At 32.1% G+C, this 23,699-nt stretch overlaps 1 long non-coding RNA gene across 2 annotated transcripts; it reads left to right on the top strand.

Moving 5' to 3' along the window:
- The first annotated feature begins 15,864 nt into the window (after window positions 1–15,864).
- Window positions 15,865–20,123, top strand: LOC121117965 (uncharacterized). Of its 2 annotated transcripts, XR_011780159.1 has the most exons (4): window positions 15,865–17,561; window positions 18,209–19,312; window positions 19,448–19,845; window positions 19,925–20,123. It is a non-coding gene; the product is annotated as an uncharacterized lncRNA (long non-coding RNA). The 2 variants fall into 2 exon arrangements; XR_005864287.2 differs by having other exon boundaries at window positions 18,209–19,845.
- Window positions 20,124–23,699: the final 3,576 nt, after the last annotated feature.

Raw genomic sequence — 23,699 nt, 5'->3', positions numbered from 1 at the left:
GCCCATTTTTAAGTGTACCCGCCAAAAAATGTGGCATCAGTACAATTTAAAGATTTTTAAAAAGTGCACCAGTTTGATCTTAGCTCCCATTATATAAATTGATATATATCGTTTCAAAAGAGTTTTAAGTAATGACAGCACTTAAAGAAATGAAGACAGACCCCATTTAAGGTCACGAACTACAGGAGTTGTCTCTATTGCATAAATGTCGTGTTTTTTACCAACATTAATGCTGCAACATCTTCTAAAAATTTATTTTTAAGCTAATCCAACCAACTTCAACCTACCAACTTGTCCCTAACCCTTGATGAGGAACGCCTTGCCCGTTTTAGCCATTTCCGCAAGAATGGAAGCCTGCAAGGAGTGATCAGTGTTATATGCAAGTTTATCGAACTTTCTTTCCGAGACAGGCATTTTTTTTTACTATAAGAACGATCATGATTATTTCTTGCAGGTGTTTCAAATCAATCAAACTCCTTAAAAGCCTTTAAAACATTGTAAACAGTTTATTTGGGAAGCTTCATAAGCTCAATAATCTCCCTGGGCATCTGCCTGGCACAGAGCCATGCAATAAAGGCATCACAGCGTTACCATTCGGAAAACATCTTTAAGATTTTGTATTCTAACTTTTACAAATTTGTCAGCTGAATCTGAGGAAAACACTTACATAAATGTTGATTTGAGGGGTCCCAAGAATTTGAAGACTAAATTTGTTCCGGATATAAAACCCCAACCTGTATACGGTCTCTTTTTATCTCTTGTTTGAAGTAACCAGATACTAATTAAGGATATCCATGAGTTTGTATAATTCGGTTGCAATGAAAATTAAAAATATCTTTGAATTAAATATCTTATCTACTCAGAGCTTTAGTACACGAGTTTGAACTGGGAGCATGAGAACCCGGAAGATTTGGACTCGAATACTGCTCGGGTATCTACTAAACCTCTACTTCTTAAATATGTAATCCGTTTTTACTTTATAGAAGAAGTGAAAACAAATTTAAAAAAGGTAAAATACAGAAAAAATAAATCTGCAAATCATTACACATAAATTTATTTATATGCAGGCATTTCGAAGAATTTGAGAATATAAAAGTCCAAGAAGTATTCATGATACTTGCATGCAATTGTAAGTATTAAATAGGAAGTGCTTCATACTAAGGTGTTCTATTAAAGAAACAGTGATATGGAAATATCAGGGCTGTTTCGCTAGCGTTGTAAGTCGTAAGTATTTCCAGTATGTAAGAAATAAAATAAACCGGAAATTAGCTGTTATGACATTTTATTAAATTATAATATCTTCCCTGCATTAATGCTAATTTAAATCTAGAAGATTCTCCTCTTTATCGCATTAATTCATTTTCTCCTTGCCCTCCAAATCATATAAAAGGCAGCTGAAATTTTACAAAAAAGTTCTTAATTTTTTAATACCATATGTCTTGCTCCCGTCTTCTCCTCACGGTCCTAAAAAAATCCCATCTCTACTTATACCTCATGAGTGTTACTCTCCCTTATTCATGAGCACCCACAATCGTGATTTCAGATTATACTTAGATGCTCTCTCCTCAAGAATAAAAGAATAATTATAACAGCTTTATAATTTAAAATAAACACGCGAAAAATGCTTGGGATCACTCCTTAAACCTTAAAATACAAATTGGGTCTATTCTAACCTTTTTTAAATTTGATTGTTTGTCTTACTTCTTTTATTGTTCCCAGCCAACCATATTTCTGTGACTTTTGTTATAAATGTATGCAAACAAATAATATATACCAATGAGCCCATTAAAAGTTAATTCAAACTTCGTTCTACAATAACTTATTTCAGTGTTGTTTCTCCAATAAGTAATAAGTTACTAACAGGAATAATAAGGAATATCCTGACCTTGCAGTTTTAGGCGTATTAGAGAAAAAAAGTCTGCCCACCTCTCTTCTGGATTTGGATTCGCTCCGAGCTGCCATCATGACAGTGTGGAGTAACCATAGAAACGACTGTCACCTTCAAAAGCTGGCAATCTATTCGCCAAAGTGTCAAGACTATAATTGCTTCCGAAGTATTGAATAAAAATTTAGTTAATTATAACATTTAAAGATATCACTGATTGGTTTTGAGCTGTCTTTTCTTGATTTGATATAAGCACGTTTTTGTTTTTTTGTTTTTTGTAGTCAAGCTACTGCAAGTTGTACGTCCCCACTTGGTAGTTTCCAAATGTAGGTCAAAGGAATGTATTCATCATTCTAATAAGGATCAATGATGGCTATAATTGATTGGTGATTACGTCATTAAACAAAGGTTGTTTTATGGGACGATTTTTGCGTTCATTTTGGACTGGTATTTCAGTTTACTAATTAAACTATTTTATAAAACTTTAAGCATCTTTCCTGCAGAGATGAATTTCGTCTATTCTTTACTAAGGGCTAATAACAGATCTATGTATTGCAATTTAAGCATGGATGATTATGTCATATGGTAAAGAATGTTCTATGGGACTGTTTTTGTCTTCAATTTTCCATCAACCTGACGGGAAGTCAAAACTTGAGGAGCCACGCATCCGTAGTCAGTGGTGACGCTAGCCCTTTTTGGAGAGGTTTAATCCCCTTATAAGTTGCTCAATTACTTTTTAAATGTTTGCAAAATAAATACTCCGTTTTTTTTAATCATTTGCAAGAACAAAATATAAAATCCAAATCAAAAGGTTTCAAACTGACTTATATCATTAATTATAATATTATTAGCATGTGTTAAATAAAATTATTTTACAAGGATGAACAAGTAAATTTATTGTGTATATATATAGGGTGGTCCATTTAAATCTGATCATTTACTTATTTAATAAATAGTGAAGGGGTGAGTGATCGAAATTAATTCATATTTTGATATAATAATGTATAAGCAATTACTTACAAAATAAATAAACCTGAGCTCTCTACCTGACGTACAAGTCAAGAAAATGGCAATTGAACGTGATTGACAAATTTCCCTTCACACACTACAAGCAGTCAAAAAGGCCAACTGGACTCGGAGTAGTTAAAGAAAACTGACCAGGAATATCGGTGTTTCACGCCAGACTGTCCCTAGAGCTCTGAAAGGAGTGGTTGGAAAGAGCCTTGTGAGGTTGGAGAAACCACTTTTGACACCAGCAATCAAAGAAACCCATCTCTTCCGTTGGAAAAATCTTTTTAATGAGTCTTTTGAGTTATTTTAAACTCTTTTTTTTTCGGCTCACCTACAGCCCTGATGCCAACCCCTTCGACTACAACTTTTGGTTCCATGTTGAGGAAAAGACCTGCAGTGCCAGGTCATCCAAACACTGAGGCCCTCAAAGCCGCTGTCAGCCAGCACTAGCACGCCATGACAGAGGACTACATACGCAGTGGGTACTTGGCCTACCGCCACCACCTGGAATCTATCATTACCGCTAAGGGTGGCTAATTAATATTCAAGGATGAATGTGATTTTTTGAATCATCAGATCTATTTTTTATTGTATTAAATTACCATATCCTGCATTCATCTATTGATCGTCCTTTCTTTGGAAACAACATCCCTCCTCTCATAATAATAAATAAATAATTTTCTTAGTAAATTAAAATTAAAATGATCAATAATGAAGTCTACATGTGTTTACTTATCTATTCCCCCCCGCCTCCTTAGTGAATCCTAATTGAAATATCCACATAGTAATAGTTCATTCCTTATCAATTTGGTATAAAATTATATAATAAGGGGGTAGGTCTTTTAAACGTTTGCAATTTTCTATGTGGCCACATACCATCCCCTATAATCCCGTATTAATACAAATACAAACTAATGGAGAGTAAGTCCGGTGTAAATGTCCTGATGCAATATTTTTATCACTATTCACGCAATGCAATTGTTTATGTTCCAAGCATTAATCAAGATAAATTGAAATACTACGTTCGATAAAGATAACATCTTCTTTTTTTTTTATAACTAGGATGAAATATTAAGCTTTTTAATATATATATATAAATCCCTAATATGTTTTTTAAGAGACCTGAATAATCCCGGATAGTGAAATTTATTTTTACCGTATCCAAGTACTTTGAATCTGGGTAAAATATTTGTCATATCTCTAATTGGCAGAGGTTAGGACTTGTACTTGAGCCATATTATCAAGACTGCGATTTCACAATCAAAGACTCATTAATTAATTTGCATAAATCTAAGACTCAATAATCGGATAATCGGAGTAAGTTTATACTGAATTTAAGTAAGCATCGAAACTTATGGATCCTATATTATAATTATGGACTTGAAATGAGATCAAATGATATCTGAAGACTCCATCCTAGCTTAATGAAAATATTCAAGTAATTGGACTTGTGACCAAAGACTGGATACTCTTTTTGGACTTGCAATATAAGGAGTTTTTTCTATGTCTACTTATTGGTACATGTTTGGGCAGAAACACCTAGACTGTTAATTAATGTTCCTTGCTTGTAGATGCCTGTTTTTTTTTTCAAGGCCGTAGAGAAATCGGCCGGAAGCCCTACTACAAAGTGCTCCGGTACACCATCTTGCCATGGCTAATTATGTGTTGAATCAGGAAGGCACCCCCTCTCACACGTCCGCCAAATTTCTTAAGCTCTCAACAAAACTCTATACTCAAATGTGGACTCACTAAAGTTTTTTATAGTTTCTGCGTTGGACAACATGTTTGAGGAGATTGTCATCAACTCTTGCAAGGCATTCCGGCGACATATTAAGTCCGTGATTGATGCTGCAGTTGGACATATTGGCCGACCAATTCTGAAAAGTCCTTGTTTACAAGTTTTTTAATATTTTTTTATTGAAATATTTTTAAAGGAATCTCTCGAGTCCACGTTTTGCTGTCCAACCCAGTACATTATGTGCTCTTTTTAAGGAATTAAAATATGGTCAACCTGAACTAAAATATGAGACTCTTAAGAAAGGTTGTTCAAAAATCAATTATTTCTCTTGTTTAAAAAAATGAATGACATATTTTAATTAACTGATAAATAATAATAATTACTTTGCATGACGTGTGTTAATATACTAACATTCCACAAACATATTCTCATTATCTTAATAAGTATGTAGATTTAGATACAAATGCCAGAGTCACAAATTTTGAAATCAGTTGGTCGTGAGTTGTTTTATCTTGCTACGAGACATCGTGAGTGTTATGATGTCATTCAATACTGCTCTCAAGTTTAAAAAAAGTTATGATTATAAATAAAGAATAATACAGGAAAAAGAAGAAGTAGAGGTGGATTCGGTCTAAGCCCAAGCCTGATGTTCAACCCTCATTTCACCAACCCTGAAAAGGAGGCGTCCCGAACCTTCCAGACCGACATTCATTTTCAATATAAAATAATTCCTTTCCAACTAATTGATGACGTCATCGTTGGTTCGACACCTTATGAAAAATAAGATGACGATGACGTTATTTACATTTTTAAGTGTTTCTCTAAATACAAATATGAATTATATTATTTATTACTGTCTTCAAGAAATGACAAAAAATTATGAATACATATACGGTCAAGCGGTATTTTCATTTTTAAATTACAATACAACGGAACTCGAGGACTTTTATTTTCTCCTGGACGGAACTAACTATCAAGAAATTTAATACAATAGTAAAAATTCGGAGAATTTTATGGAAATGACTGGAGATTAAAATATAAACTAACCCCCTATGATCAACAAAACGTCTCTTTTCATTTCTATAATTTTTTTTTAAAATAAAAATTGGTACTGCCGGGATCAATAAAAGAATGAAATATAAAATCTACTCCAGCGAATATCACATCGAAAAGGTAAATACACCCACACTATGGAGACATACAAAGAAAGAAAATACAAAAGAACTGGAGAGATCCAAGGAAAAATCGAGTCAACCTAAGCTGAAAGACCTTTTAAACACTAAGAACAGTAAGTAATAAGTACCTATATATTCCAGATATCTTTTGTTGTATAGGTTCTCATATTTTGGGCGCTATGCTTGCTGGCTTGCTAGAAATCCGACACCTCGTAGCCTGATATATTATATCCCGATCAATCTCTATTTCACCATAAGCCATTTTGAACTTATTTGATTGATGATGCTTGAGAAATACAATTTGCCGTCTAAGGACGGGAGATTGGTGGAAAATGCATGAGTCTTACGTCAATTGGCATTAAAGTCCTTAAATATATTTACTAGAGCATTTATTTTAATATTGTTCCATCTTTGGAGTCGAGTCCTGAGTCAGCATGTTCTGTGGACGATGGTCACTCAACCTTTTTGTCTTATAATTAATAATTCAACAAAATTAACTGATAAATTTCTATTCAAGCTCTATGAATATGTTGCATCAGATCAATGGAACTCTCCCCTTCTATTGATATGACGAATAAAAACAAGTTTTTATTCGTCATGTCTTGTATATTATGAAACTTATTGTAAATGCATATTCAAAAATAACTATATTTTTGATGAAAATATGTATGCAATAAATATATTTATGCCATCATTCATATCACATAGTTAGCTTTATTTTATATCTCAACCTTTCATTCGAGCAAAAGCAGTACAAAAATACCTAGGCGTTAGTCAGCTATGAACTATGAAATTGTTGTTTAATAATTATAGGAATTGTTCACAGGTTAAGAGGAGGTAATTGAAACTCAACCAATCAAAGTTCAGAACCTTGATTCGGAGAAAAAAAGTAGACAAATCGACAACAAAATACTAAAATAAGGGTCGAGATTCAATATACAATCATAATCTTTGATATACCAGCTGTTCAAAAAATGAAACATATATCTAAAACACTGTACTTTAATGATATTGAAGCAAGTGTTTAATATATCAGAATTGGGTTGGCAAATAATGTTTAAATGTACACGTATATTAAATACACATGGATCATTATTATTACAAATGTAACAAAAGTTGATAACATCACTCTCTAATACTTTAAAAGATATTATATTTTTTACACAGGTGAAACGTGCAGTATATGTAAAGGAATATTTTACAAGTTCAAAGTGAGAGTAGCCATTTTTACGAGTTCTAATTTTTAAATACCAACATGCTCAAGATTTGAGATCTATATGAACATAATTAACTGAAATATGGCCAAAATTTGTAGTTGACTTTTTCGAGGACTATGGATCCTTTAAGCAAAGTAGAAATATGATTTCAAAAATTTCATTCATCCTCTTCTTTATTACCCTATGTATTCAATATGCAAAATCAATCAATCTCAAATTTACCCCTTGCCAAAATCAAATAAGCTCATCACTTTGAATGATTAAATTTATCAAAATATAATTTAGACCCTTCAGCATAAGTTTTGACATTCTTGTTCTTTCAATTATCATTCCATAATACAATTTTGTTATCCAATAAAATGAAAGGATAGAGTAAAAATTAACCAATTCGGTATGATACAAGATAAGCTTTCCCTCCCCCAATTCTTTGTTGTCCTTTTGCCTCTAAAGACTCGACATCCCTCTTAAAAACTCCACGTAGAACAATATGAATAATTGAAATGGACACTCAGTTGAGCAAAAAACCTCCGCCTTAAATCAAACTGAGTTATGTATCTCAGTTTGTTCTAAAGTTATGGTCGGTTATATATTTGTTACGTCAAAATTTAAGGGACTCTTAGTATGACTATGCAAAGTTTGATTCATAACTTTTGCAGTAATCCTGGTGACTAACAAACAGAAAAATACATAAACTTTCTTCAATTTTGTTGGCGGAGCTAATAAAAAGTGGCTATGAGACCCAGAAGTATACTTCTACTTTACTAGGTGTTCCACCAAGAATCAACCTAACGACTGCTTCCTTAATCATCCAGCTTGAACAAATATCACACATCAAGATAAAGTCACGCGTTGTAAATGTTTTATTAAGATATTTAATAGAATACATTTTTTTATTTTGTTTGTTCGAAAGATTAAAATTGGGTAGGCGCATTTTCGACGCTAAATCTTCAAGTCCTCTAAATTAAGCCTTTACAGAATGATGGTTATGGTAAAAATAAATGGCTGTTCTTTCATTTGTTTCAATTTGAATTACATTTGAACAAATAAAATTTTTATTAATTTATATTTGTCGGTCCGTATATATAGTCTTATTTCCAACCTTATTTAGGACAAAAGTCCATTTTAGTTGAGTCTCGGTCTGGTCCAGTTTAGTTTGCACATGAGCCCTAAAAACTTATAAAATTCGATCCTTGATGTCGTCAATCAACTTTATTTCTTCTTTGTTCTATTACTAACATAGTCTTAAGGAGCTCTTCCAAAGGCTAGACACACCGGGCCGAATAAATACTGACCGACACAACACTACCTTTATATATATAGAATCAAAAGCAGGGCTGGGGTAAATGGCAAGTCCTTCTTTTATACAGCAAGAAAAATTAACCAAGGTATCATTGCTATTACATATCGCTATCGAGAATTTGTCCAACGAAGAATAATAATCCATAATTTCGTTTTTGCAAAAATCATTTTCGATTTAGTAGTATTCCATTATAAGAATGTTAGATCCCAATTGCTTAAATATAATCATAAGCCTAAAAAAATGAAATGATTGACTTTCCTGCCCGAGTTCGAATTACGGACAATGCAATAATTTTGTGAGTTTTGTTTCAATTTGTTGATATGAAAATGTGTTATTTTGTTGCAATAACTTGTCTTTATGTTAACTTCTTATAGAGTCTAATGCGATAGTTTGCATCCATTGAAAAAACAAAAAAGACCTTGTAACGATAAGCAACTAAAGAAACTGAAGAAGAAAAAATGCACTTTCTCAAGGATTAATATTTTGCGTTTTATTTATTTTAAAGAAGTAGAAATGACTTTACCATAAAAGTTCAGACAATGCTTATTGTACAATGTAAATGTGTATATAAGGCTCCATTTTTGATCTTTCATTCTACAATGACTTACACTTGCAAATAGTATTGTAAATCGTACGCATTTTTGTTATGCGAAAAAGAAATTAAACCAAAAATCAACATGGTGACCTTGACAATTAAAATAGTGTTTGAGAGGACTTTGTTGTCATGACGTTACATTCAATTAGCAACTATAAAATGAAGGAAATAAATACAAGTGCCAACCCGAATCAAGAAGGACAAACGACTGATTCAGAAATATAATTTTTAGAAATTTGATATGTTGCCATGCTCTAAGATGTGAGAAGCTCGAAAATCAGTTTTTATGTGTCTAAATATGTCCTATATTATTGGACTTGAGTTTTTCAAAATGAAATTTTTGATGATTTTGAGTAGTTTTTTTTTTTTTTTTTTTTTTGCAAAAAGTAAAGATAAATATACGATTCTATGTCAACAAAAATATTAAACTAAAATTTGATTATTTTTGAATAAAACTTTTTTTAATATTCTATAATCTGACTCTCAAGATTGTTAATACAATGAAGGTAAAGAAAAGAAAAAAGCTAGGTGCGCAGATGGTAGTACTAAAAAAGTATACTCGCATCTATCAATGCTATTTTTTCTCAAATTGGCCCTTTTTTTGGGAGGGGGCGGGGGGAAAGATATTAATATTTTTGAAAGATTGTTTAGTCACCTCAATTTTTTATTTCAGAATATTATTTAAATACCAATTTGAAAATCAGTATGATATATGTTTTATGACTTGGTACAAGTAAGGAGATAGGCAGTTGTGGCTCCGTTTTCGATTGTTAATTCTACTCCGAGTCCAATAAGGACTTACACTTTATTGTTAGTCTTTGCCATTCGTAAGGACACACACGCGTACTTACACTTTGTATTTATATGTTCTCACCACAAACATCAAAGAATTATGATAACAGCTTTGAAAAATAATAATAAACAATATTCAGGTTTCCAATACATACTAAAATATACTTTGGTTTTACAACTTTACCTATAACTTTTTGTTTTTCATGAGCAAAAACCTGTGTACTCAGATGTTCCTCCTGGGTGATTAAAAAATAATGATAACAGTTGTTGGTTGCGACTACAAAAAGGTTCACACTCTTTATATGTAAAAAAAACTACATTAAAACTATACTTGAAAATATGTGTTGAAAAAGATACTGTAATTATAATTGATTCGTCATATTACATCATTTTTTTTTCTTTGCAATAGCAAATCCTTCACAAAGGGGAATGTTGACTTATTTACATTTGCAATTCACATTCAACACAAATTCTTGATGTCGCCAATGATCTTTCTCTAATATTATTATTGATTGATTCATTTGTAATAAGTGATTTGATGAGCTATGTTATATGGGGGAAGATTCTTAGAATTATCCTCCTTTTAAATTAAAAAAAGACATCCATACATGGATCAATTTCATCTATTCTCATGGAAAATTAACACTTAAACCAATATATTAATAATTTACCTGAGATTACCAGGAGTTCTGAAGAACTATTGATGCGGGAGAGCATTATTTATTTGTATTACTCAAGCTACAATTTCTTTGGTTATATCCAGGATATATATCTTCATAGCTAACGTGGTATCATGGGTAACAAGGGGGGTTAACAGAGTCGTGTCTAGCATCTATATTTCGGGGAGTGTGGGTAAAAAAAAAAACTAAATTTATATTAAAAATTTTTTGGATAATCATTTTTTCAAATAAAAATACATTTGTGGTGCGTCAGTATAGAAACAAACTTTTACAAAATATCAAGGGAAATATATATATATGTATAATATACGCCGGTAGTCCAATATTTCAGAAATATATATTCCAGTAGTCAATCATCAGCTCTTTATTCCAATGTCTGGAATGAGTTAAGACACCCAAGAATTATGTTAACTACTAAGCGCAGGGCTTCGCAAATAAATTGGTAATTTATTCTTGACAAATTACAATATTTATAGCATAGTTATTTATTGGTCAAATCTAATGAAAATATGTGAAGTTGTTGCCAATGATATTGTGTTTGGATTCATTTGGTGTGAGCTCCTCCAGCTTCAATAACCTTTGTAATCCTTGGCGTGAACTGTGATGCCGTTTTGATTACATGATCTGCTTGGATCATTCTGTAGTTCTTGGATATGCTACCTTTTAGGGAGGTAACTCTGCATTTGTTGACCTTTTCTGGAACGATTCCCTACAGATAGTAAACGATAATATTTAAATCTGGATTAATTATTACTAGGCCAGATTATATCCTTCACGAAAAACGGGACCCTCTCAGATAGGAATGACTTATTTGTCTTACATGCATGGTAGGGGCAGAGTCCTGCACATGTTCCACATTTTTTAGTCCAAACTTCTCGTCCATGTAGGGTAGCAAGACGTTCTCCCCTGTATTCATCTTAAATCCAGCTTTGATGAAATGTGGTGGCATGATAGAACCATCTCTGGCCAATGCTCCAAAGACCATGACTCCAGCCTGATTCTTGAACTTAAAACTTGTGGGATTTCAGTCAGATCACAGGATAACACTCTTGTATTTTCACGATTAATTTCTGCACCCACCCCAAACTTTTTATTGTAGACTTACACAATGTCTTTGGAAACCCCTTGTGCTTCAAGAAGTTCAAAAGCTTTGAACAGCGATCAGCTCTTATGGTTTTGGCCTTCTCTGTAAAAAAAGTCTTATATAAAAGTGAGGATTCACCCAGTCACAACAAAGTAATTTTTAGAGTGAAATTCAGTATAGTAGACGAGATATAGAAATTTGAAAAATTTCCATTTTATCTGCAATGCCCTGTAGTTTACTCTCCATTTGATTTATGATATTTAATTTGAGCTAGATATGAATATCAAAGGATATCCCATTATTCAGGCTCTAACAACGAGAGTAGGTTGCCGAAATGGGGCTGGGTGGCGCCTAGTAATAATAATAAAGGTAGCTGTTGATGGAATTCTAGGTTATTGATTGAAGGCCCATTATTTTATTATACAATGAATTTTTTTGTCGATGCATACAAACAATAGTTGTTTTTTGAAAGAAATGTTAATTTTTCTTCTTTATTCACACTGTGATTTTTTTTCCTTGAATTTCCAATGATGTTTTTATTGCTTTGCTTCTTCATCTTATAACATAACAAATTTATTCAAATAAGTTGATTTAAAGAAATTTATAAAAGAAAAAAACAAAAGATGAATAACAACATCAATGGAAGGAAACTTCGAAGCATTAACCTTTATACAAAATACATGCTTAGACATATGTCTTGGCTCCAATGCAGAAACTTCAATCCATCATAATACATCAGTCATCAAAATGATAATCAAAATATTATTGACGACTCTTAAACAAGGAGTCTCAAGGACGAGAGAAGAAATAATTTGTTGCAAATCTTTTTAGCAATTTGTACTAATAGGAACAACAGTAATAGAAAAATACACACGCAAGGGTCTTGGTATCAGTGGGTGTTTAAATGAATGGCTAGTTCCACAGTTCCTTTATTTCCTTGATGTCTATCAGCAAACTCTATAAGTATAGACAGAGTATATCTCCGTATAGCACTACAACTTCAAAACAAAAAAAGTTCCAGACAAAATCAATACTCCCCCCTCTTTGTATAATGTATGACTCATGAAATCTGAACCAAACACACACGTATTACAGTAAGAAAAAGGAAAGTTTGGAACACCAATCAATATACTCTAATGGAAAAAATAAGGAGCTAGGGTGCAGCAAAGTGAACCCACCCTACTACCCTATGTTTGTACATATATACAGTGAGTCCATGCGAATCATGAACGAATTTTCCCAAGCTCAACTTTATCAATCTTCTCAAAAAGTACAATATGTAAAGCAAGTAGACTTTTTATATTTATTTATACAATTAAATCTATAAGAGGCCACTCTTGCCTTCCGCCAGGGCCTCGGTTTTTGGTCTGAAGACCTTGGAGGTCTTCTTTATGTATTTGTGGTGGCATAGGGCACCCCAGATCAAAAGGGTTGCAGTGGGCTAAGGACGGAGGCAAAATTAATAAGAAACATAAATTCGCCAAGTTGTCTTCACACAACTTTTCAATTTTATTTAGCCTTGTGGCTGGGGTTAAGTATTTCTAAAAAACATACAAGGTGGTCCATTGAAATCTGAACACTTACTAATTTAATAATTTATAAAGGTTGAGTAATTGAAATTAATTCATATTCCGATATATTTTAGCATTAACAAAACAAACCTGATCTCACTAGGATAAGTACAAGTCGAAAAAATTAAACTTGAACGTAATCCAAGGAGTTGGGGTATCCAGAATCATCGTCCAAGCCATCGTTGGCCAATAACATTTGAAATAAGAGACCAAAAACTTTTTTCTAGATTTAAAATTTTAAAGAAGAGACTAAATTTAAACGAATAAACATTTTTTGAAAAAGGAGCTTGATTTTCCAAAATTATGACATTAATTATTTTTTAGACAGGAGGAAACTTTTTATTGTGTTAACTAGACCTAGAATTTTTGGAGCAGTTTTTTTGACCAAAATGAGCAAAAGAAGAGAATTAAAATTTTGAAGTGCGCCCAAAATATTAAAATGAAGCTATTTGTACTTAAAGAAAAATATATTTTTATAAAAATAATTTAAAGTAAATAGCGTTGTCTTATATTAATCATAATTTATTTCCAAATAATAAGTATTGGTAGTTTTAAACATACTAAAAGACGTCCATATAAATAGTTGAAGGTAATTTGAAGTTGGCGCAATCTTAAGGAGTCTTGTTAAATGGAGGCATATCTTCATCCCCACCACTGATATTACCTACAACCTTTTACATAAATGGAACATCAATGTATTTTTCTTTCTGTAGTATGATTCAATAGGGATTATTCTATGGTTTGCATGGATTTGGCAATTTTGTACCAACTTTATCCCTCCTCTAATTGGATGTTGTCGGATTTTGGCGCCACTGTCCCAGTAGAAAATATATTTGGTGAGGGAGGATATTCACTTAAAAACAGGACAATTTATTATTCATACACCAAGTAGTATTGGATTTATCTTTTTCTTTCTTTCAAATACTTCTCCATTTTTTCATTTAAAAAAAAAAAGATGAAGTCTCCTAGAGATGAAATCTGAAATATACATATACACAGGATCAAGACAACAAATAAATAAACACTTATATCTTAAGGGGCATTTGACAAAAAAAAAAAATCCACCCATCCCTTCCTTCCTCCAACAAATAGAACCACGTTTTAACAAAAGATACAAAAATTATATATTTTCTAACGGATTTTTATAATTTTTGTTCTGTTCAGAGTAAAATGAACTTTTTTTTTTTGAAGGATACTTGCCAAATAATATTGCAGAAGTAGGTCACGGATATGTTTTATTTTTGCGTCAAATGCAGGTACTATACGAGACAAGGCTTCAGATTTTAGTCCTTGAATAATAAAAATAATAATAATTTTAAAAAAAACCAAGGACTTAACTTCCTTTAGAAGGGAATGGAAGATGTAGTGAACAAAAAAGGCGGGAGGATTTTTTGAAAAACGTGGTTATTTTCATGGCTTTAGTAGTATCTAGATAGATGGTTAGTCTTTGTTACCGGCTTTTTTATGTCAAAAGAAAGAGTTGTTACTTCCCGCTTAAAATAGAAAAGGTATTTGGGTACTTTCTTGCTAGCACTCTGTAGAGTCTGCATACTTACTTAATATATACAGGGTGAGGAAGAAATTTTTTCCTGTTGTAGATACTTTTTGGTTCAAAAATTTTATCACTGATTTGTAAAAATATTTTTATAAAAATTGTTATCGAATCATAGAGGCTACATCTTATCCGAATTTACCTCTATTAGAAACAATGTCGACCTCAAAACGGTGCCTCTAGCTTGTACAGTCTTTGGTAGTTTTATTCTCAGAGTAGTTGCCCAAGACCTTAGAGATACTTGATTTTAAGTATTCTACATGTCGGTATGGGGCTTCATATGTGATGCCCTCGACGGCAATCCACCGAAAGTAATCAAGGTGTACAAGTTTGGGAATGAAAGTGGCCAAATATCCTTGGTCAGCAAATTTTTGGTACTCAAAAATCAACTTTCAAGAGCTCCAGACGTTACTTTGGCAATTTTCTTGTCAGTCTGGATATTGCGGATGGTCTTCACATTGAGTGCGACGATCACAGAGTTGTCTTTTTGGTCTATATATACTTCAAACAAATCGGATACACAAAGCCTTATTGCCTCTTGTTCTTTCAAGGCAATTTAAAACAAAAATTGCATCAAAACAAAGCAAAAAAAATACTTAACATTTTTCTCAAAAATGAAATTAAAATGTCTCCCTATCAAAAGTCATGAAGGGACTTGATATTTGGAGATGACGGAGGCCACATATCCCTTGGACAGAAATCTGCAAAGTTTGTAGAACACAACTCCACTTTATGGAGCCCAGGACGTTCTGGTCATGCTGGATATTGTAGAGGTCTTCATATTGAGTGCAACGATTGCAGCAATGTCTTTTTTGGGCTATATGTGCATCAAACAAGTCAGAAACGTGACACATTTTTGCCTCCTGTTCATTCATAGCCGATTTAAAATAGAAACTGCAAAAGAACAAAGCTTATATTTAACGCAATTAAAAAACTAATAAAAATCCATTAAAATACTATTAAATCGATAGGACATTTTTTCTCCTGCACCCTGTAAATGTATACATAAATCCTAATGTCTAAAAAGATGAATTTTACTATATGTATGTACGTGTTTCCTTCCTTTGAGAAGCATTTTTACAAAAAAAAAAAAAAAAAAAAGAAATGCTATAATCATAATCCCCACCACTTGTAGTATTTTTTTGTTAGGAGTTATGACGAAACATATGTTGTAGATCGATACACAGAGTCACCCAGTCTATCTTCGATGTAGGAGTGGCATCGTGGATTTTTTGTTCATCTATCCCTGCAAAATTGGGAGGGATCCCAATCAAAAAATAAGGAAAGGCGTCTCTTTCTTGGACTCCTCCAAATATTGGGATCCCAAAGATTTAAAGAATTCGGTAGAAGGGGACCGTTCATAATTAAAGCATGATATGATGGAATACATCATCAAATGTGGGCATTTTGTATGACCTTAATTATGTGACCTACTTATGAACTTTAAAAAAATACATGTGCTGCGTTAACATGCAAATAATCTTGATAAAATTCAAGAAAAGGACCCAAAGTTTTTCTTCATAAATTCACACAGACCAATTTTCTTTAGAACTATTTGACTCAATTATAGGGGCTTATTATGCAAATATTTGGCATGAGTTAAGATACTCAAGAACATTACCTTCTGCAATTAACCTTTATATGATTTAAGATACTTATATTGGCCCACATATAGCCCCTCTCATCTATCAAATCTACAAATTTCTCATTTGTCTATTGTGGAAATCAATTGTGGCTACTTTAAGGATTAATAAGAATAATTTGTTGATAGAAATCGAGGATAATTCGTATAAGAATATAAAAATCCACACTCAATTTTGAGAAAAATCATTCTTGCTTACTTTAGTGTTGACGAGCCATCTATATATACTTATAAATACACAAAAATGTATAAAAACTATCAAAATAGGACCACAAACCCCGCCAAAAACCTATTTTGACCTATACTACATCTAGTAAAATATCAGTACATATTAGGGCCCTCTGCGTCCATTCATATATACAATATAGGGTCAGCAACCTTAAGGTCTGACCGAATTCATTATTTTATCGTTTTGACTGCAGAAAGGCGCAGAGTGCTAACTCTTCTCTCGAAGTGAGTAATGAGTTATCCCCCCCTCCTTCTTACAGCAACCATTGCTTCATTGAGTGACTCAAAGAAGCTCTTAAAAAATGAATAGAATATTTTTTAACATAGCCCCCACTACGTGGCAAAATAATTGTTAAATGATTCATGTGTATTATTATATGATTTTATTATTATATTGAAGATATGGATATAGAAACACTTGCGAAAAATGTGGAAATCTATTCAGTATAGTTTTCTCTCTTTCCATTAAAAAAAAAAAGGTAGTATCCTTTCAAAGAACTCTCTGGAAGGATTGTATTTTCCTAGTAAATTTGTCAAGGAGAATTAATATATATTAGTATAGATTGAAGTCGAACACCCCTGTAAAATATATATTTTCTGTAGAATTATATTCTTTAATTCCATTATGGACGCAACTTCTTTTGTTGAACCACCCTTCCTGGCGATGTAGTATACTGTATATTACATCAGCCTTTATTTTGTCTTTTACTCCCCGTGTTTTACGTGCCCGCGCGTGCGTTTACAATATCAGTAGTGGTGATGATGATTCATACGAAGAAGATTCCGCAGAGTGGTGCTCCGAAGGAAGGAAGATAAAGAGAAGAGGGTGGTTAAAATCTTCTATCCAACTACTAATACTCGTTTAAACACCACCCCATCCCCGGCGAGCGAAAAAATAAAAAAAGCCGAATTTTATTATTGATCATGATGAAACCGCCCGGCGAAAAAAAGCATAATAACCCGGCATTTTTCTCAATTCCTCACATTCGTTTTCGAGATCTGATCGACTTCGTTCATAGTTTTTACTCTTCACCAACAAATCTACTCAATAATCCATCAAAATGGCAGATGTTGAACCTAAGACCGTTGAAGTAAGTTCTGCATTTTATTTCTATTCATTGTTTTTTGTTTTTTTTATTTGGAATCTACACACTTCATATAACTATCATTTGTATATCCATGATTGTTTGCATGAACAATCAATAGTAATTAGTGGGTGTGGCAATTTATTACTTATTGCTACACAGCTCAATCCTGGATATGATGATGGTGTTCTGTGTGGTGTTTTATATTGTTAAAATTATTATAAGCGTTAAATATGTATTTTTTTGTCAGAAAACTATGCCTTTTGTGTTTGGTTTTTCTTAGTAAAGGCCTCTTTAAAGGACGTACACTAAATTTGCAAATATATCATTTATCATAGCAATGCTGTCTTTTCAAACGATGATTTGGAGCTTTTGAGAAGGGGGAGGGGAGTTTTTGTCTTTCTCAGTGTTCCCTTCCTCCCATCTCGAACAGATGCGTTATTTCTTTTTCTTTTTAAAATATACAAAATACATATATTTATAAAAATTAGGACATAGGGCAGATGAAAATCAATCTATTGTATAAATGTGCACCCCATGGCTGAATCACTACTCTCTCCCCCCCTCCCCATAGGAGGTGAATAGGGGTAGACTTACATTAAAAAAAATCCTCCTTTATATATCAGTATACTAATCCAGACATCTTTCAACAGCCCGTCGCTGAACAAAAGAGCGAAGAAGTTCCTGCAGCTGAGGCTGAAGCCACTCCCGCAGCCGAGACCACCGAAACCCCCAAGGATGGAGGTGATTCTGCCGCTGATGAGAGCAAAGAAGAGGAAAAGAAGGAAGAATCTTCGTAAAGGTGTACACTATCACACCTCTACACGTCATAGTTCATCCCTTCCGCTCCATCTTCGTACATAACAACCTTTTAAGAATCCCTTAATTTTTATTAGAAAATTAATTATTTACCCTAATTTATGAAATATCTTTGAATTACATTTTCTATCTGAAAAAAAATAAAAATAAATAAAATAAAATAATTTGTGATCTTCGCCGGCGATGTATACAGCAGAAGAAAAACAGAAGATATCATTTTTATTAAATATATTTTTTTTAAAAAAAAATATCACTAATTTTTTATTATGTTTTGTGAAAAAGTATTATATTAATTATGTATGTGCAGACTTATATATTTACACTTTTTACGGATATATTTTAAAGTTAGAATGAAGGAAAAAATTATGAAAAAAAAATTTAAAATAAATGAAATCTTTTTTTAGTTTCGAAACAACAATGATCGACCTTAATTTGTCAAAACTTTTATTAAATCATACTTATATATTTTTATTACGAAATGCGTAGATTAAAAATATTTTACTATATATATTTTTTATTACCCCTGTATGAATTTTTTATCGGATGAGATGTTACAAAAATTAACTTGTTAGTAGTTGATACTTTTTTAAACATTTCTCGTATCATTTTTTATAACAAAAAAAAAAAAAAATTAATATACTTTATATCATATTGCAATGAATTAAGTTATTTATTATGCAATAATAATTTATGGGACTCCGGGTCAAGGGCAAGATATTTTCTTCTCAACTGCATTTGTGGTGCATTTTAGTAATGAACTTATTTTAGAAAAAGTTCATGCCTGTATGGGTACCTCTTTCCATCAAATATCCATATTTGACTTATGACTACTTTTTAAAATATCTACGAAAATAACTCAAAAGTTTCCACTCGACTCAAATCCTCCGTAGTACTGACTCTGATTATCATACACACATTGACTACGATTAATTTTTTACGTAAGTGTTGATTGACGAAAATCATTACTTTTTTTACATTTAACCTACGATTGAGAGGCCTCTTTTTACATACATGATTTGCATGTTTGTAAGTCATTTCAACATTACAAATATCTTTTTAATCATTCAACGTAGGAAATGTAGGCAATTCCGCGTATATATATATATATATATATGTATATTGAAGCCACCCAAGGAATTAGTGTAAAGTTATGAGTCATTCACTACTAGAGAAAAAAATGAAAGTATTTTCTACAAATCCGGAAATAATTTTGCATAATAGCTGCAACTATGGATTGTTTTTTTAAAAAGTAAATATCTAAGTCCTTCATATTTTATATTCTTATGGGTTATAGTATAATCTATTCTAAAGTCCGAGTCCTTACATAAGAGTTATGACTAATGTTGGATCGGTGTTAAAGAGGGCATTCCTATCAGTTCCGTGCCTAATAAAAAAATGGAGTCTAAGGATCGGTCTGTTATGGTAGCTATGATAGTTTAAATATTGTAGTTTACTAACTACGTCACAGTAGGTATGTGGGTAGAACGTATGTTACTCAAGTAGTACACGTTCTAGTTATAATTAATTATTATTTTCTTTTTTTATATTAGACATTCATTTTGCCAAGTACTTCTGGTTTGACGAATGAGCATAATATGAGGCAAGAACCATAGTTCCATCATTATTCCAAGACAAAACATCCATTTTATATATTTTACAATTACAATAAACATTATACATCTTGACTAAATATTTCAAAAGTCACCTCAATTTCAACCAAAAACAAATAATAATGACGTATAAATCTTACTTATTATTATATTAAGGTGAAATATTCTTGAGGCAAACCAGCTCTAAGGAAAAATGTCCTATTTTGAGGCAAAAAGACCGGGTTCTGAAAAATAGAAAGAATCCTAGAAATTTTAAAGAAGAACAAACGATCAACTTTTAAGGAAAAAAGCTAATTAAGTTCACTAAACCTTGATTAAAAATGGCTAAATATACGAATAATTCCTCTACGAGGATTATAAATAAAGAATTACATATATTCAGATTTAATATTTTAGAAGGATAGAGAAAAGTATTGACGATAAAGTTTAGATTGAAACGAATAAGACACATTTTATAAGTTTGGGGGTTCATAATACAGGGTGAGCAGTCTATATATACTGTCACCTTAGCGTGCTCTATTGGGCAAACGCAGGCACTGAAGGAGCTGATTTTTTGTTGTTGTATATAGCTTGTTCAAACATGCAACAGCTGAAAATAAATGGAATGAATTGACGAATTCGTTGTCTCAAATATTTGAAAAAGGAACGGAGTCCTCCTTGAAATTTGAGACGGGAGTGACAATGTCACAACTAACTCTAGGACTCAGTGAGACGTTCGTTTGCAGCGTAAGGAGGGAATTTGAGGTATTTAACGGGTCAGCTACCTACCACACCTTGAATGAAAAAGTCTCAAACGGTTCCTATACAATTTTGACAACTACATCTAACTGGACTTTTGGCCTCCAAACTTGCCGATCTGAATCCAAGGGCTTTTTTTGTGTGAGGCGCGATGGAACGACATATCAACCGAATCTTCTGCAATATTAAAGACGAGCTTATCAGTGAGATCAAAAGTAATTCCAGGATCTGGTTTTATTGTCCTAAGTTGATAACTAGTTGTAGAGAAAATTGAGTTTAAAAAATCATTTTGCGGCACAAATAGTTTGTGCAGAAAATAGTTAAACTACAATTCCACTTAATAAGCTAAAATTCTAGTGAAACGAGCACGTCAATTTCAACCGATTTGTCTATAGTGAAAATATAAAAAAATAATGGAAAATGTACATAAGTTAGATCTCCCAATGATAATCTTCTTGTTTTTCTTTTTTAAATAAAAAAATACAATAAAACATATGTTCTTACAAGGGAAATCATGACACTTCATTAAGGTAGAAAGTCGATCCAGAAATTCATATACTTTTTTGTATATGTTTCAATAAAAAGTTATTATATACAAAAGAGCATTAAATGACATGAAGATGATCATCTTCACAATAACACAAAAGAAACTCCCCATGTTTTACATGAAGAAATCAGTCTTGTCGTCTAGCAACAGATTACAGAATATCTCGTTAACGAATTATATACGAATTTAAAATACTCTTTCGGTTAGCTACACTTTTCTTTTAGATAATACTAAACATAAGAAAAGGAATTCTACTACATATATAGGCTGTCAACTTAAAAACAAACTATAATTAAAGAAGGGATTTGTATAGGAAAATGAATTACTGTAAAAAGAGAATCTTTTACATATAAAATAGTATGAGTACATATGTATTTATTTTATTATACTTTTTTTAATTCAATTTACAACAAAGATAGGCGATAATTCTTCTTCCAGAGGGAGATATTAACGTCCAACAACTTATTAAATAATGAAAAAAAGACAAAAAATAGCGCTTACATCAACTTTTTTTTTTCCTTTTTTAATTGCTATAGTTAGTTTTATCTATACTCAAATCCCTTCTTAGACTATAATTGAGTGTGGATTGAAAGAAAAGAAACTAGGTCTTGAACTGCTAGTCTGCCAAAAACCCACATTTAAGCCATAGAAAACGGAGCAATCTTTAGAATTGCAAATTGCAGAAGGTTTGGCCTTTATAATCATTTTCTTAAGGTCCGTTTTTTGAGCATTATTTCGATTCAGAGACTTATTTCGAAATGGAATAGCCATATAAATGTAATTGAAGGGTGGAACCACTTTAAGAATGACAATATTGGCTTAAGTCTCTTAAATTACTCAAAATTCTAAAATATACTTAAAATTCTTATATGTCTTAACTGATACTACCAATTTAAATATAAACCCTGTTGTTAAAGAATATCTATGAGATGTTTCTGATATAGAGCACTCTATGCTTCAAGATTTTGACAGATATGAAAACGTCATTTATGTTCTTGAATTATTCCTTTTTCCCATATTTATGGGCCCGTAAACTCAAAAGTATGTTCGAAGGATTTTTCTCAAAATTGAGTGGGGTTTAAATTTGTATTTTTCAACGATGAATACCCGTCAATTTCTATGATTGAATGACTCTTATCAACTCTTTGGACGTGCTGGAAAGTTCCCTTAAAATAGCCAACAATGATCATTCCAATAAAAGTAGGAAAAATTAACAGATTTTATTTAAAAAGAGGCATTTCGGGGCAAATGCAAGTCTATAAAATTAAATAAAGATATTAAAAGATAGCTAAAATTTTGAAGCATCTTAACTCATCTCACAAATTTGAATACTACGCTCAAATATAATTATTTCAAATGTGTGTATGAAATATTGACCTGTATGCACCTATATATGAACTAAAGAAATATATTGGGATTTTCACCTTTTCTTTATTTCTGTTTTAGATTATGTTTATATTGAGCATATTATGTATGTAGATATCTGCATGTAATGATGAACTAATATCCCTTTCACGTTTTTTATAAAGTAAAGAAATTACGTATTTTAACACGCTCCATTATCATAAGAGTTTTATAATACGTAAAATAAACTAAATTACACTGTCATTTAGTATAATTCATTTATATATTCTTAAAAAGTACACATAATACAAAAAATAGACGCATATTTCTACTACAAAAAAAGCCATTTGAAAGAGAAAATCTTCCATGTTTATTGTATCCAATAAATACAGTCTCAAAACCTTCACTTTAATCGAAAAATTATCATATTGAAGGAATTATTCATATTAAAGTGATTTAAAGCAGCAGTCTCCAGCTTCTAATTTAACCCACCTAGTAAAATGAGTAAGAGACAAACTTCTTTGGAAAGTTTCTTTGGAGGTTTCTGCAGTGACAACCACCAAAACAAGCATAGGTGTGGACAGGCATAAGCAGCACAGTTCGGGTGTCTTTGTCTGAAATTACCACGAGATGGAATTATCTTTTTGCGTAGAAACAAGCTCAGAGCTCCTATTGCTTTAGCGGTAAAATACAGTTTTTGATTTTATGATAACACTGTAATGTTGGAGCATTGTGCTAATAAAGTTCCCTATGAATACACAGTAGATTCGCGTTTATTGTTATCATCATTTCAACCCCGACTTCTTTAGTAAAATTGTCAAGTATTTACCAGTTCGAAGTTCGAAAAAGGTGGATGACCACTGGTATAAAGAACCCTAGGAGAAGAAGTAAAAAAATAATATAAATGACTGAAATGTTCCTAACATAAAAATAAATAATTTATGAAATGAAATACATCTTACAAGCCAATTTATGAAGGGTAACCAATAGTGTTGGATGGGTCCTAGGACTGATTCCTAGTCAGTCACCCACCTCTCTTTCAGTATTTACATTATTGGTTCGACCTTTTTTACCATTCAACGGTCC

Source organism: Lepeophtheirus salmonis, chromosome 5, assembly GCF_016086655.4.
Source record: "Lepeophtheirus salmonis chromosome 5, UVic_Lsal_1.4, whole genome shotgun sequence".
NCBI classification, from domain to species: domain Eukaryota; kingdom Metazoa; phylum Arthropoda; class Copepoda; order Siphonostomatoida; family Caligidae; genus Lepeophtheirus; species Lepeophtheirus salmonis.
Note: the sequence above shows the minus strand (reverse complement) of the source record. Positions and strands in the feature narration are given on the sequence as shown.